Raw genomic sequence first — 17419 nt, forward strand, 5'->3', positions numbered from 1 at the left:
TGATCTGGGATTACAGCTTACAACACAGACTTGCTATATGATATTGTATCTCTAGAGAGCTTAACCTTTTTCTATCAGCTCTAAGTTCTATTTATATATTGAACTAAGATCGTGGCTTGCATCACCACCCTAAGTCGTGGATGTCGTGTAGGTCATGGCCTAAGATCGTGGATGTAGCGTAGGTCATGGCCTACGATCGTGGCCTGAGTTGACACCACGTGGTAGTGGGTGTGTTGGAAGTTGGGGAAATCCTGTATGGGTCCACTAACTCCTTATTCGGTCGAATACTGAGACCGAACTGCTTTGGTTGCCGATCTGAGAGTAGAGCTTGATGCCGACCTGAGAGCAGAGCTTGATTAGTTGGCTTTTACCGAGCTGTAGGCTGAGGCCGAACTCCTTGTTCGGTCGAATACTGAGACCGAACTGCTTTGGTTGCCGATCTGAGAGTAGAGCTTGATGCCGACCTGAGATTGGTTGGCTTTTACCGAGCTGTAGGCTGAGGCCGAACTCTTTGGTAATGCCGAACTCATACTCTTCCTTGGGCTACTCTTTGGTAATGCCGAACTCATACTCTTCCTTGGGCTTTGGGCTGATGGGCCGTCATTGCTGTTGGGCTTGTTTAGTACGCACCCCATCATCGGTCTATAATTACTCAAATGGCGGTGTTCCCTCACAGAGTCCTTGGCAATCCCGTCACGAAATCCATGGCGATGTGCTCCCATTTCCATTTAGGAATCTCTAGTGGTTGTAACTTCCCATATAGTCGTTGATGTAGAGCCTTCACTTGCTGGCAGGCTAGACATCTCTCAACAAATGACGCTATATCTCTCTCCATACCATTGCACCAAAAGGACTTCTTCAGATCTTGATACATTTTCGTACTTCCTGGATGGGCGGTATAAGGAGTCTCATGTGCTTCACTCATAACTTCGTTTTTGAGGACATGCATGCTCATTTAAACACAAGTGTTATGAGGTGAAATTGTGTATAATTATTATGAAATTTCAAATTTTATTGGTGAATAACCCACAAATTAAATAGTAAAATGATCGTCTCTTTCTAACAATTTACACAACATAAAAATCCCAATCCCTCCTGTTAAAAAGAAAGCAATTGTCGGAGATGAATTTCTGTTTATACTATTTACTTTATTTTTCTCAAGCTAATACACAATATTATTAATAGTTGTGCATGATACAATGTATAAGCAATCTTATTTACTTCTCAATATTCTTGATATGATCTTCCCCTCGATCATCGTCATGATATTCTGGGTCACAATCACAACTTGAGGAGAAGGGAGAGAAAGACCAATTCCGCCCATCCTAATGCTAATTGCTTTTTGTTTTTTGATTTGGTCTATAGAAATGAGCTCTATTTATAGTTTTTTATTGGTGTGAATAATTCTGATTATAATTATTTTACGTGGAAATTTTAGTTATGTTTTAGGGTTTGGCTGATCTATCTATACAGTTGGTCAATTCCCTACAAATAGTAGTAATTAATTACTTGCATTTTTGAGTTCAAAACTACAGTTGTTTTCATGTTACGTGCTGCTTTAATATGTTATTGACTTTATTGCATAGTAGTATCTGATAAAAAGCAAGCATTTTCTTTGAATTTTGAAACATATACTGTTGAACTGAATATGACTCGGGTGCCGTTAGGATAAATAGGGAGTCCACGAGAGTTTGTTAATTTAGAACGGTTTCTCTTCTTCCCTTCCCTACATATACTACATCTTCTTGGATTATAGTTGTATATATTCAAGAGAATATTGTATCAGCTTCTCAATCATTCAATAAGAGTTTTCAATGTTTCTAATTATCAAAACGCTTCATTGTTACATCACTTTACCTCTTGTTATTTGGTGTGTTCTTGCTTCTTGTTACTATATCTTACACTAATGTTTGTAAAAAAGAAAATTGCTATTTCATTAAATCATAATTTTTATAGTTAAAGAATCTAATGGGTGAACTAAGAGTGTCCACAGTGGTGCCGCCGCCGCGACGGACCACTGCTAGATGGGTATAGCGGGGGGCTCAACCTCATTTGCGGCGTGGAAGGGGCGGCCCCAGCGGAGATCTGGCGACCGTCGGTCGGAAAATTTTTATTTATTTTTTCTTTATTATTTTCTATAGATACAACCTATTTCTTATTCATTTTTTTCATTCCATTTCAATCTCCAATCTAAAATTTTACTCAAATCCTCTCTCATAAAATGGATATTTAAGTGTTGTGTTAAGTGTTTTTATTTAATTTTCGTTGTATAATTTTCCCTTATTTATAATACAACGAATATTTAGTGTTATATTTTTTTAAAAAAATTTAATGATGTTTTTTCTAATTATTTTTATTGAAAAGTAAAATGCGGAAAATAAAAGATTATTGCGGAAAGTAAAAGACGAGGAGAACTTTAAAGACTACATTGTGAATGACTTGAATTAATTCTCTCAATGGTTACACAACCTTTTAAAGGCTCTAATTCTAGCTATACATGGAAAATATATTCTAATTCCATAAATATATCATTGATTTGATTTTCCATAATCTTTAATTGATTTCCTTCATTATTCTTGCCATAACTTCATCTCTTGCCTTCTTGTTCTCCAATCAATTGATTTCCTTATTCCAACACTCCCCCTCAAGTTAAGTATCGAGTTTTTCGACACTTAACTTGCACGATCTTCAGTTTGATAAATAGTTTATACTCGTATTTAAGAGTTCTTCAATTTCTATTGATAGTTTATGCTCGTATCATAGAGCTTCTTCAATTCATCATTGATAATATATACTCGTATCAAAGAGTTATTTTTTCTTCATTGAAAGTTTAGACTCATTTCAAGGAGCTTTTCATTCATCATTGAAAGTTTAAACTCGTTTCAAGGAGTTCTTCAATTTTTCTTCATTGAAAGTTTAGGCTCTTATCAAGGAGCTCTTCATTCATCATTGAAAGTTTAGACTCATTTCATGGAGCCAATCTAGACAATTTTAACTCATGTCCGAGAGCTTGTCTAAACAGTTTTTACTCATATTTAGGAGCTATCTTAGATAGTTTTTGCTCGTATCTAGGAGCCATCTTAGACAGTTTTAACTCATATCAAGGATCCATCTTAGACAGTTTTGACTCGTGTCGAGGAGCTAATTCTGACAGTTTTGACTCGTGTCGATGAGCTAATTCTGATAGTTTTGACTCTTGTCGAGGAGCTAATTCTGACAGTTTTGACTCTTGTCGAGGAGCTCATTCGGACAGTTTTGACTCATGTCGAGGAGCTAATTCTGACAGTTTTGACTCTTGTCGAGGAGTTAATCTAGACTGTTTTTGCTCGTATCTAGGAGCCAATTCAGACCATTCTCGGTCCGCTCCAAACTCATACTATGAGTCCATTATTTTCATTTCTTTTCTTTCTTGAGCCTAATAACTACTTGGCTCAAATTTCTTTCTCCTTTTTGAAGACCCTAACAATGAAGACGTGAAACCATCAGCCTCCTTTATGTTTCTTCATGGGTCTTTTCTTGGTGACATACTCTCAATCCATGCCACCTCCGACGAGTAATCGCCGAACTCTGTGTAGCCTCTGCTCCTTATGTCATTATTCTCTGACAATACTTTTGGTCGTCCATCCGAAGTCTGCTCATTTCTCGACGGTGAGAATTCTCCCGTCACTCCTTCAATCCAGTTTCTATTTCTTCAACAGCCGACGTTTCGCGGCCATTGTGCGTCCCCCATCTTTGTGTAGCGACACTATCTTCTCCCATTTAGTTTAAGAAGGCCTCATTTTCTATTTATTGGCTTTGGCTTTTTCCGCCGTTGTTCCTTTAACATCATCTTATGGAAATGGGTTCTCAACGTCCTCTCGACGACATCCCATTCCCACCAACTCTTCACAGCGGCTGTGTGGCGACATTAGTTCTCTCCCCCTCGCTGCGCAGACGTTGGCTGCTCCGCCTCCATCCTCGGTAATTATCTCGTTGATTCGGAGATTGAATCGTTTGGCAGTGGTTGATATCTCCCCCTCGGCCAAACGCTTCATCCATTATAACATGAGTTCCCAGCTTCTCACGGCTGCCACCTCTTCGGCAGTAGCTTCTCCTCTTTCGGTCGGCTTCTGCTTGTTTCTCCATCGTCGACCTCTTGCGTTTTCTGCTGCCTGCCGAAGCGGCTTCGGTTGGCCTTCTCTAGATGTGACGAGACAGCTTCACTGTTGTAGCTTTGGCCTTCTTCTCCAACACAAATTTGGAGAGGGATTGTTCGGTCGAATACTTCCTCTCCCCCTCTGCCGAATAAACCAATGACTCCTCTGTTTTTCGGCTATGCGACGCTGCTCCATTAGTGACCACCAGCGACTCTTGACTGTGGTTGTTCTTCCATAGATGGTTCTTTTCTCAGTTTGAAGAGGAATCCTTCGGTTGTGTGCTTTCTCTCTTCTCGGCTGGATAATTGACTAACTCCATCTTTGGAGCCATCATCTCTTGCTTGCTGCCTCCTCTTGATTGACGATCCCCACCGGCGGCCCTGTTCGAAGCAAGTTCTCTGGGCTCCATTGCCGCTCGAACAGAACAGGTGGTCATATCGCTGTTTGTCAGGGTCTCCGCTGCTTGTGGTCTGCACCGTTGTCCGTACCTGCTGCTTGGTGTCCAGCGCTGCTGTCCGAGGAAACGAAGCTAAGCCATCTCTCCTTGATGAAAGTTTGATTGAGTCTTCTTAACTTGATTTTTTGCAAAGCAGCTCATTTCATTCTCTCCTTACTCTCTTGCTCTCGGCCTTGAATGTGAAAAAGAGAGTATGTGGTAGTGTAAAATTTATTTCTTCACCAGCAGAATAGCGTGATGATAATTGGTGCAACCTTTTTGGAGATTTTGGGGTTCAAGGATGAATACCAATGATAATTTTTTTGTATTTTTTTTGTTTTGAACAAACTAACGAAGGATCGTTAGCTGCTCTGATACCATGTTGAAAAGTAAAATGCAGAAAATAAAAGATTATTGCGGAAAGTAAAAGACGAGGAGAATTTAAAGACTACATTGTGAATGACTTGAATTAATTCTCTCAATGGTTACACAACCTTTTATAGGCTCTAATTCTAGCTATACATGGAAAATATATTCTAATTCCATAAATATATCTTTGATTTGATTTTCCATAATCTTTAATTGATTTCCTTCATTATTCTTGCCATAACTTCATCTCTTGCCTTCTTGTTCTCCAATCAATTGATTTCCTTATTCCAATAATTTTCTTCCAATAATTTTATTCTAGTCAAATTAAAATATACCAACAATTGATAAAATAATGTGATTTGTGGTTGTGGCTGTGGTGTGGCTGTTATTAGGCTAGACAAGTTTTTGTAGCTGTAGCGTGGTTGTTCCACACCACTGTGGACACTCTATGTGACGCCCCAGATTTTATTCCTTTTAGTTGGATTTAGTCGAATTTAATAGCTCGATTAATTCTCGTTTGGAGGACGTAGAATTTTCATTGTAATATCCGGCGTTGGAATAAATCAAGCTTATTGAAAGAATTTGAGTACAAAAGAAAAGTTTCAAGAATAAAAGTAATTAGGATACTTTTATTAAGGAAAAGTGAGTGCATACAAATAACTCTACATCCAAATGCTTAATTAAGGAAATACTACACCCCACTTCTTGAGCTACAAATTCAAGTATTTTATCTACTTCAAAACTAGGATGAGTAGGGAAGTAGGGCAAAATGGTGAAGCAAGCCAATCTCTCCACATTTTCCTCGGTCTTGGAGAAGCCACAAAGTGCCAAAGAGATGACCTTGCACCTACAAAGTTTACACCAAAAATGGGTAAGTTTGGAACTCACAAATAAAGGGAAAAGAGGCACAAGCTCAATTAGAGATGAGGAATAGTAGAGCTATATAGGTCAACCATTAGGCTGCAAATTAGAGCTGGGATCAGCCCTTTTGTTATCTTCTCAAGTTTCACCAAAGTGTAAATTAGAGCAAATAGGCATGGTAAAAGGAGCCAATGTATATGCTTAAAATAAGCATAGACCAGAGCCAATCTTTCCCACCATCCAAGGCTGAGGAAACAGCCAAGGAAGGTCAGTCTTTTATTCACCAATTTAGCATGATCAACATTGTTATAAAGCTCAGAAAGGGAGCTAAATAGTAGCCAAAATTAGGAGCTAAATGCCCAAGATTCTGCCACAAGAGGCCAAAGCATTTTGCCTATAAATACCACCGTCCCCTTCCCCACTCCACAACTACATTCTGTCAAAATTTTCGCAAGGCAAGGAGTGCGACGAAGTGAGGGACGACGGCAAAGAGGGCAGCCAAGAAAACCAAGAGAGTTCACCAAGTGAGGTAACTTCCTCAACACCATATTGCATCATATAGAATAGCCGTAAGTAGTTAAGGACTTAGATTTCTAGGACTCGCGAAATAAGGTAGAACTTAGAAACGACCATTACTCAACAAAACGAAACAATGCATAAACCACATAGGCCTCACGAAACAAACAATGAGAACTTAAACATAGAACGAGGATATCAAGGCTATCAAATCTCTCCCCAATGGATGATGGAAATAATTTCACATAGCTACTTCCACGATTCCTGAAAATCGAGCGGGGAAGGGGGGAATGACTTAGCTTAGGGAAGGAGTCGCCGAAGCAAAGCCGAGAACGGTAGATGGCGATGGCAGCGAAGCGAATCCCCGAGGAGCTGAGTAGGTGGCGAAAGCTCGATGAAAGAGAGAGAGCTCGACGGGAGAGAACGATGTGAGAGAGGGAACCTGCACAGGCGGAGCTCCGAAGCCCCGATGAGGTAACGGTGTTCTCGCCAAAGCGAGGAGACGCCGCCGCTTCCCCGATTCGGTTGTGAAGACGCTGAATTCGGAAGAGGAAATCAATTTTGGGAATGTAATTGAGAGAGGGAGAGAGAGAGTCGACGGATGGGGGAGTATAATGGTGAACCGCCTATTTCTTTTGTTTGGGCCAATGAAATAATTGATTTGGGCCACAAGGGAATAATGATTTTATCTTGGTTTTGGGCCAAGTTAAATGAGATGGGCCGATTAAATTTTGGGCCGAGGGAGTTTGGTTTGGGATGGACTACATAAATTATTTTGTTGGAATTGGAATTTAATTTTTATTTGGAAAAGGATCAATTTAAGAAATTAAGCCTGGAGCTTAATTGAAAGAGATGAAGCGAAGACGCGAAGGGCAGACCGGCGTCGCCCAGCAACGCCATGGGCGGCCTTAAGAAACCTTAAGGAATCGTAAAATCCGAAAGAAAGGATTTAAGACACATTTTAGGAATCCATATTTAATTAAGAGAAAATAGAATTTCTCCAAATTAGTGAGCGGAATAATTTAAGTGCCGTCGTATAGTAAAGCTGATTTAGGATTTAAGAAAAATCCTATAAGTCGAGAGTAAGAGATATGATGCATGCATTCTTTTCTCAGAAAAAAATAGTTCAAGTACTAATTAGCGTGTTACACTATTTATTTCTAAAGGAGAATTTATTCGAGGGCAAGTGAAGCCAAACGAGGATTTTTAATCGGAGATAAGCATACCAGGTGAGCTTTCTTTTAATATCCAACACTATAGTGTGGATATAAAACAAATGTTTGAAGTTATGAAATACCTTTTTCTCAAAATAGATATGTGATCATTTCTTTTAAAGTTGTTGTCATGCCATAAAATATTCATTTTCGAGACCTGTCTGTGAGGGCTAACGAATTCAGTTCTCAATAGGACCGCAAATCCTATTCGGAATGACGTGCACGAGCGTTGTGACCCATCCTAGAGAGAGGTTGGCCGGCGAGGGTGCTTGTTGAAGGCGGCCACCTTCACGGCACACTGGATTCTCTGACATGGTGGGTATATCAAGAACTTAGACTGATCAGTCAGACTTTTAAGATCACAAAAGAATTTAGTATGCTCGGGCCTTTTAAGAAAACCCCCGTGTGATACTGTTGATGGATGACAACTTATATTTGTATGTTTTGTTTTCGGCACGTGTCCACTGAGTACTCTTGTACTCAGCCCTGCATGTATTTATAAATGTGCAGGTTGAACGTCAAGATGGAGAAAAAAAATAGATTGGAGTCGATGCTATTAAATAATTATGTGGATTTCTTGACGATTCGTGTCTTCATACACGAAGTAGTTCAGTAGGGACCTATTCCGCTGTGTTTTGTTAAAATAGAATAGTAATGTCTCATCATCAAACTCTGATTCAGTTGACATGTCGCATTATTCTACGCTGATAATTGTAATCAAATACGTGACTGTTATTTTGTAATATCACATTTGGCCTTCGGCAAGTTCTTCAGATTCTACTCATTTTCTATCCCCGCTTCTTTAATCCCCCATTAGTCGCGAATTACTCAATCTTGTTATCCTTAACGAGAATTGGGTCGTGACACTCTAAGTTTCAATAAAAAAATACTTCATCCGACCACCATTTAACAAGCTCTTTTAACTAGGCACGAGTTTTAAGAAATTGTTTAACTTTGTGAAGAAAAAAAATAAAGGGAGTGAGAAAGTGAGGAGTAGAATTCCATTAAAAGTATAGTTTATATTGGGTTGTGTGAGAGATATAAACCTAAACCCTAAACCCTAAACCCTAAACCCTAAACCCTAACCTAACCCAACCTAAACCCTAAACCCTAAACCCTAAACCCTAAACCCTAAACCCTGAACCCTAAACCCTAACCCTAACCCTAACCCTAACCCTAACCCTAACCCTAACCCAAACCCTAAACCCTAAACCCTAAACCCTAAACCCTGAACCCTAAACCCTGAACCCTAAACCCTAAACCCTGAACCCTAAACCCTAAACCCTAAACCCTAAACCCTAAACCCTAAACCCTAAACCCTAAACCCTAAACCCTAAACCCTAAACCCTAAACCCTAAACCCTAAACCCTAAACCCTAACCCTGAACCCTAAACCCTAAACCCTAAACCCCTAAACCCTAAACCCTAAACCCTAAACCCTAAACCCTAAACCCTAAACCCTAAACCCTAAACCCTAAACCCTGAACCCTAAACCCTAAACCCTAAACCCTAAAACCCTGAACCCTAAACCCTAAACCCTAAACCCTAAACCCTAAACCCTAAACCCTAAACCCTGAACCCTAAACCCTAAACCCTAAACCCTAAACCCTAAACCCTAAACCCTAAACCCTAAACCCTAAACCCTAAACCCTAAACCCTAAACCCTAAACCCTAAACCCTAAACCCTAAACCCTAAACCCTAACCCTAAACCCTGAACCCTAAACCCTGAACCCTAAACCCTAAACCCTAAACCCTAAACCCTAAACCCTAAACCCTAAACCCTAAACCCTAAACCCTAAACCCTAAACCCTAAACCCTAAACCCTAAACCCTAAACACAAACCGTCTGAGCCACGAACCACTCCCCCACCGCCTGCCTGTCCCGTCGAGCTAGTAAAGGCCCCGTCGGTGTTCAGCTTCACCCAAGGATCGTCGGGTGGATGCCAAAGCACTTGCAGGGACCTCAGAACTCGCTGGCGAGGAGGAATCGAAGGCATGAAGTCAACAGCCGGAGAGCAACCACGCCAATGAGTGGGGACGAGCACGCCTGCCGCCACCAAGATCCGCAGGTGCCGAACAACCTACCAAATAACATGTGAAGAACGAAAAGAAATGCCGCGATGCTTGCAGCTATTCCTCTCCGTCCAGATAAACCAGTATACCAAACAGGGAATGATGAAACTAATGTGCAAGGCAGTGGCCCTGTGAGAGGACCTCCACCAAAAACCTAATCTAAGTGCAATGTCAGTGCACGTGTGAATGTGTGTGCTGATGTAAGGGAACCAGCCATCAAAGTAATCCCAAACCGATCTCGCCAGAGGACTCGACACAAACAAATGCTGAAACGACTCGACTGAAATAGAAGAGACACAACAGAGACACTTGGATGCAAGAGAGATACCACGGGCCTGAACATAACACTCAACAGGGAGCCTGTGGAGGAGGAGGCGCCAGATGAAGACAGAGATGGTAGGGGTCAGCCCAGCATTCCAAACCATGCGAAGTCCGAAATGTCTAGGGGACCGTGTCCGAATGAGCTCCCAGGCTGAGGCCGTCGAGAACTCGCCATCGCCAGTGAGGCTCCATCGCATCACATCCCGCCTGCCCACCTCAATCGGGACAGCCCTGATAAGATCCAACACATGCAAAGGCACACCATACAAAGCCAGATAATCATGCAGTTTTTCAACATGCCAAGTATGATCATGCCAGAACCTAGAAACCTCAGCAGCAGGAAGATCAGTCCCGGGCGGACAATAGGTCCTAAGGGGGAGATCCCCGACCCACACGTCATCCCAGAAACTAATCCGCCCTTCGCCTAGGGACCACCTAATGAGACCATGAACCTGACCCCTAATGTCCGTGAGACGATGCCAGTTTAGGGTTTAGGGTTCAGGGTTCAGGGTTGTTTTTTTTTTTTTTTTTTTTTTTTTTTTTTTTTTTTCCTCAAACACCATCACGGCGGGGGGTTAAGGCGGACCCCCAACCTGTATATATCAAAAATCACCAAAAGAACATACATCAGACGAGCCCAAAAGTGACTCGGTCCGCACGAGAGATACAAAACACAAGAGCTAACAAAGCTACTATGGTATCCCCACAGACCGGGTACTAACCATCTAACTAAAGAGAGAATAAACATAACAAAGCTATACATCATAAAAAGGACAAGGATGATGGCCAAAAGCGGGCCAAATCCAAAGGAAATAAAAAAAACCATAAATCAAAACCACGAACCAAGTGAAGTAGTCATCCATCTCGATATCTGAATCTGAAGTTCGGATAGCCCAACTGGTCCATCCTGACGAGCGACTTCAAATACCGAGGTGCTGAATCCGCATCGAAGAAGGTGATGGCAGGGGTCTGGACCCCCCTACCTGCCAAAAAGTCTGCTGGTCGGTTGCCCTCTCGAAAGATGTGAGAGAACATGAACTGTATCTGTGCGAGCAAAGTACGAATGCGAGCCATGTGATGTCTCACATCCGCTGCTCCTCTGCGTCCTGAAGTGAACACCGCGACCACTGCTGCGGCATCCATCTCGACCCAGACATGCGAGGAGAACTGCATAGCCAGTGTCAGCCCGTGAAGAAGAGCTAATAGCTCCGCCTCGAAGGCCGACCCAGCTGCGAGAGGCGTACAAAAGGCCCCCAGGAGAGAACCGTCTGAGCCCCGAACCACTCCCCCACCGCCTGCATGTCCCGTCGAGCTAGTAAAGGCCCCGTCGGTGTTCAGCTTCACCCAAGGATCGTCGGGTGGATGCCAAAGCACTTGCAGGGACCTCAGAACTCGCCGGCGAGGAGGAGCCAAAGGCATGAAGTCAACGGCCGGGGTGCAACCGCGCCAATGAAGGGGGACTAGCACACCCGCCGCCACCAAGATCCGCAGGTGCCGAACAACCTGCCAAATAACATGTGAAGAACGAAAAGAAATGCCGCGATGCTTGCAGCTATTCCTCTCCGTCCAGATAAACCAGTATACCAAACAGGGAATGATGAAACTAAGGTGCAAGGCGGTGGCCCTGTGAGAGGACCTCCACCAAAAACCTAATCTAAGTGCAATGTCAGTGCACGTGTGAATGTGTGTGCTGATGTAAGGGAACCAGCCATCAAAGTAATCCCAAACCGATCTCGCCAGAGGACTCGACACAAACAAATGCTGAAACGACTCGACTGAAATAGAAGAGACACAACAGAGACACTTGGATGCAAGAGAGATACCACGGGCCTGAACATAACACTCAACAGGGAGCCTCTGGAGGAGGAGGCGCCAGATGAAGACAGAGATGGTAGGGGTCAGCCCAGCATTCCAAACCATGCGAAGTCCGAAATGTCTAGGGGACCGTGTCCGGATGAGCTCCCAAGCTGAGGCCGTCGAGAACTCGCCATCGCCAGTGAGGCTCCATCGCATCACATCCCGCCTGCCCACCTCAATCGGAACAGCCCTGATAAGATCCAACACATGCAGAGGCACACCATACAAAGCCAGATAATCATGCAGTTTTTCAACATGCCAAGTATGATCATGCCAAAATCTAGAGACCTCAGCGGCAGGAAGATCAGTCCCGGGCGGACAATAGGTCCTAAGGGGGAGATCCCCGACCCACACGTCGTCCCAGAAACTAATCCGCCCTTCGCCTAGGGACCACCTAATGAGACCATGAACCTGACCCCTAATGTCCGTGAGACGATGCCAAATAGGACTATCATGCACAGAGTAAGGAGAAATGAAAGCACGACCAGCATGGAAACAATACTTGCGCATGGTGAACTGCGCCCAAAGTGAATCCTGCGCGAGAAATCTCCACCAGAGCTTGATGCTGAAAGCTTTGACGACCTCGCGGAAACGACGGATGCCGAGGCCTCCCTCATCCAACGGCAGACAAATCTTCTTCTTCCAGCTAACCCAGTGAATCTTCCTCTGCTCCCCAACCGTGCCCCAAAAGAACCGGGCCAAGATCTGCTCCAACTCCCTCATCCAATACTGATACGGCTTCAGGACCTGGAAGATGTGAAGAGGGATGGTTACAAGGGTGCTCTTGATCAGAGCGAGGCGCCCTCCAAGAGAAAGATGTCTGTGAGACCAGCTGTGAATCCGGTCCACCATCTTCTGTCGGATATCTAAAAGGTAGCCGGCCTTCAGCCCCCCCTTATAGATAGGGACACCGAGGTAGGTGAAAGGGAGAAATCCCTGCTGGAATCCACTCGCCTCTGCCACCTCAGCCGCCCAAGCGTCGAACTTCTCGAAGAGGTAGAAATGACTCTTTCCCCTGTTCACCATCTGACCCGACACGGCAGAATAGTGCTCGAGACAATGAACCAGCCTCTCCACGGACTGTCTGTGCGCCCTGACAAAGATGATAACGTCATCGGCATAAGACAAATGGGATATGGCCGGCGCGCGCCTAGCACATCTATACTCCATATCGGGATGTGTGTCCACAAGCCTGTTCAAGCTCCTCGAAAGATAATCTGCAGCAAGCACGAACAGCGACGGCGATAACGGATCTCCCTGGCAAAGTCCCCTCGTAGACTGAAAGAAACCTGCCGGAGCCCCGTGTCGGGTCAGATGGTGAACAGGGGAAAGAGTCATTTCTACCTCTTTGAGAAGTTCGACGCTTGGGCGGCTGAGGTGGCAGAGGCGAGTGGATTCCAGCAGGGATTTCTCCCTTTCACCTACCTCGGTGTCCCTATCTATAAGGGGGGGCTGAAGGCCGGCTACCTTTTAGATATCCGACAGAAGATGGTGGACCGGATTCACAGCTGGTCTCACAGACATCTTTCTCTTGGAGGGCGCCTCGCTCTGATCAAGAGCACCCTTGTAACCATCCCTCTTCACATCTTCCAGGTCCTGAAGCCGTATCAGTATTGGATGAGGGAGTTGGAGCAGATCTTGGCCCGGTTCTTTTGGGGCACGGTTGGGGAGCAGAGGAAGATTCACTGGGTTAGCTGGAAGAAGAAGATTTGTCTGCCGTTGGATGAGGGAGGCCTCGGCATCCGTCGTTTCCGCGAGGTCGTCAAAGCTTTCAGCATCAAGCTCTGGTGGAGATTTCTCGCGCAGGATTCACTTTGGGCGCACTTCACCATGCGCAAGTATTGTTTCCATGCTGGTCGTGCTTTCATTTCTCCTTACTCTGTGCATGATAGTCCTATTTGGCATCGTCTCACGGACATTAGGGGTCAGGTTCATGGTCTCATTAGGTGGTCCCTAGGCGAAGGGCGGATTAGTTTCTGGGACGACGTGTGGGTCGGGGATCTCCCCCTTAGGACCTATTGTCCGCCCGGGACTGATCTTCCTGCCGCTGAGGTCTCTAGATTTTGGCATGATCATACTTGGCATGTTGAAAAACTGCATGATTATCTGGCTTTGTATGGTGTGCCTCTGCATGTGTTGGATCTTATCAGGGCTGTTCCGATTGAGGTGGGCAGGCGGGATGTGATGCGATGGAGCCTCACTGGCGATGGCGAGTTCTCGACGGCCTCAGCTTGGGAGCTCATCCGGACACGGTCCCCTAGACATTTCGGACTTCGCATGGTTTGGAATGCTGGGCTGACCCCTACCATCTCTGTCTTCATCTGGCGCCTCCTCCTCCAGAGGCTCCCTGTTGAGTGTTATGTTCAGGCCCGTGGTATCTCTCTTGCATCCAAGTGTCTCTGTTGTGTCTCTTCTATTTCAGTCGAGTCGTTTCAGCATTTGTTTGTGTCGAGTCCTCTGGCGAGATCGGTTTGGGATTACTTTGATGGCTGGTTCCCTTACATCAGCACACACATTCACACGTGCACTGACATTGCACTTAGATTAGGTTTTTGGTGGAGGTCCTCTCACAGGGCCACCGCCTTGCACCTTAGTTTCATCATTCCCTGTTTGGTATACTGGTTTATCTGGACGGAGAGGAATAGCTGCAAGCATCGCGGCATTTCTTTTCGTTCTTCACATGTTATTTGGCAGGTTGTTCGGCACCTGCGGATCTTGGTGGCGGCGGGTGTGCTAGTCCCCCTTCATTGGCGCGGTTGCACCCCGGCCGTTGACTTCATGCCTTTGGCTCCTCCTCGCCGGCGAGTTCTGAGGTCCCTGCAAGTGCTTTGGCATCCACCCGACGATCCTTGGGTGAAGCTGAACACCGACGGGGCCTTTACTAGCTCGACGGGACATGCAGGCGGTGGGGGAGTGGTTCGGGGCTCAGACGGTTCTCTCCTGGGGGCCTTTTGTACGCCTCTCGCAGCTGGGTCGGCCTTCGAGGCGGAGCTATTAGCTCTTCTTCACGGGCTGACACTGGCTATGCAGTTCTCCTCGCATGTCTGGGTCGAGATGGATGCCGCAGCAGTGGTCGCGGTGTTCACTTCAGGACGCAGAGGAGCAGCGGATGTGAGACATCACATGGCTCGCATTCGTACTTTGCTCGCACAGATACAGTTCATGTTCTCTCACATCTTTCGAGAGGGCAACCGACCAGCAGACTTTTTGGCAGGTAGGGGGGTCCAGACCCCTGCCATCACCTTCTTCGATGCGGATTCAGCGCCTCGGTATTTGAAGTCGCTCGTCAGGATGGACCAGTTGGGCTATCCGAACTTCAGATTCAGATATCGAGATGGATGACTACTTCACTTGGTTCGTGGTTTTGATTTATGGTTTTTTTTATTTCCTTTGGATTTGGCCCGCTTTTGGCCATCATCCTTGTCCTTTTTATGATGTATAGCTTTGTTATGTTTATTCTCTCTTTAGTTAGATGGTTAGTACCCGGTCTGTGGGGATACCATAGTAGCTTTGTTAGCTCTTGTGTTTTGTATCTCTCGTGCGGACCGAGTCACTTTTGGGCTCGTCTGATGTATGTTCTTTTGGTGATTTTTGATATATACAGGTTGGGGGTCCGCCTTAACCCCCCGCCGTGATGGTGTTTGAGGAAAAAAAAAAAAAAAAAAAAAAAAAAAAAAAAAAAAACAACCCTGAACCCTGAACCCTAAACCCTAAACCGGCATCGTCTCACGGACATTAGGGGTCAGGTTCATGGTCTCATTAGGTGGTCCCTAGGCGAAGGGCGGATTAGTTTCTGGGATGACGTGTGGGTCGGGGATCTCCCCCTTAGGACCTATTGTCCGCCCGGGACTGATCTTCCTGCTGCTGAGGTTTCTAGGTTCTGGCATGATCATACTTGGCATGTTGAAAAACTGCATGATTATCTGGCTTTGTATGGTGTGCCTTTGCATGTGTTGGATCTTATCAGGGCTGTCCCGATTGAGGTGGGCAGGCGGGATGTGATGCGATGGAGCCTCACTGGCGATGGCGAGTTCTCGACGGCCTCAGCCTGGGAGCTCATTCGGACACGGTCCCCTAGACATTTCGGACTTCGCATGGTTTGGAATGCTGGGCTGACCCCTACCATCTCTGTCTTCATCTGGCGCCTCCTCCTCCACAGGCTCCCTGTTGAGTGTTATGTTCAGGCCCGTGGTATCTCTCTTGCATCCAAGTGTCTCTGTTGTGTCTCTTCTATTTCAGTCGAGTCGTTTCAGCATTTGTTTGTGTCGAGTCCTCTGGCGAGATCGGTTTGGGATTACTTTGATGGCTGGTTCCCTTACATCAGCACACACATTCACACGTGCACTGACATTGCACTTAGATTAGGTTTTTGGTGGAGGTCCTCTCACAGGGCCACCGCCTTGCACATTAGTTTCATCATTCCCTGTTTGGTATACTGGTTTATCTGGACGGAGAGGAATAGCTGCAAGCATCGCGGCATTTCTTTTCGTTCTTCACATGTTATTTGGCAGGTTGTTCGGCACCTGCGGATCTTGGTGGCGGCAGGCGTGCTCGTCCCCACTCATTGGCGTGGTTGCTCTCCGGCTGTTGACTTCATGCCTTCGATTCCTCCTCGCCAGCGAGTTCTGAGGTCCCTGCAAGTGCTTTGGCATCCACCCGACGATCCTTGGGTGAAGCTGAACACCGACGGGGCCTTTACTAGCTCGACGGGACAGGCAGGCGGTGGGGGAGTGGTTCGTGGCTCAGACGGTTCTCTCTTGGGGGCCTTTTGTACGCCTCTCGTAGCTGGGTCGGCCTTCGAGGCGGAGCTTTTAGCTCTTCTTCACGGGCTGCCACTGGCTATGCAGTTCTCCTCGCATGTCTGGGTCGAGATGGATGCGGCAGCAGTGGTCGCGGTGTTCACTTCAGGACGCGGAGGAGCAGCGGATGTGAGACATCACATGGCTCGCATTCGTACTTTGCTCGCACAGATACAGTTCATGTTCTCTCACATCTATCGAGAGGGCAACCGGCCAGCTGACTTTCTGGCAGGTAGGGGGGTCCAGACCCCTGCCATTTCCTTCTTTGATGCGGATTCAGCGCCTCGGTATTTGAAGTCGCTCGTCAGGATGGACCAGTTGGGCTATCCAAACTTCAGATTCAGATATCGAGATGGATGACTACTTCACTTGGTTCGTGGTTTTGATTTATGGTTTTTTGATTTCCTTTGGATTTGGCCCGCTTTTGGCCATCCTCCTTGTTCTTTTTTTTTTTTTTTTTTTTTTTTTTTGATGTATTGCTTTGATATGTTTATTTTCTCTTTAGTTAGATGGTTAGTACCCGGTCTGTGGGGATACCATAGTAGCTTTGATAGCTCTTGTGTTTTGTATCTCTCGTGCGGACCGAGTCATTTTTGGGCTCGTCTGATGTATGTTCTTTTGGTGATTTTTGATATATACAGGTTGGGGGTCCGCCTTAACCCCCCGCTGTGATGGTGTTTGAAAAAAAAAAAAAAAAAAAAAAAAAAAACCCTAAACCCTAAACCCTAAACCCAAAACCCTAAACCCTAAACCCTTAATCATCCAACCAAGCTGCTCTAGTGGCTTGGGACTTGATATCAGGGAGCTTTCACTTCCTAGGAGGTCGCAGGTTCGAATC

Source organism: Salvia splendens, chromosome 3 (assembly GCF_004379255.2).
Source record: "Salvia splendens isolate huo1 chromosome 3, SspV2, whole genome shotgun sequence".
NCBI lineage: Eukaryota > Viridiplantae > Streptophyta > Magnoliopsida > Lamiales > Lamiaceae > Salvia > Salvia splendens.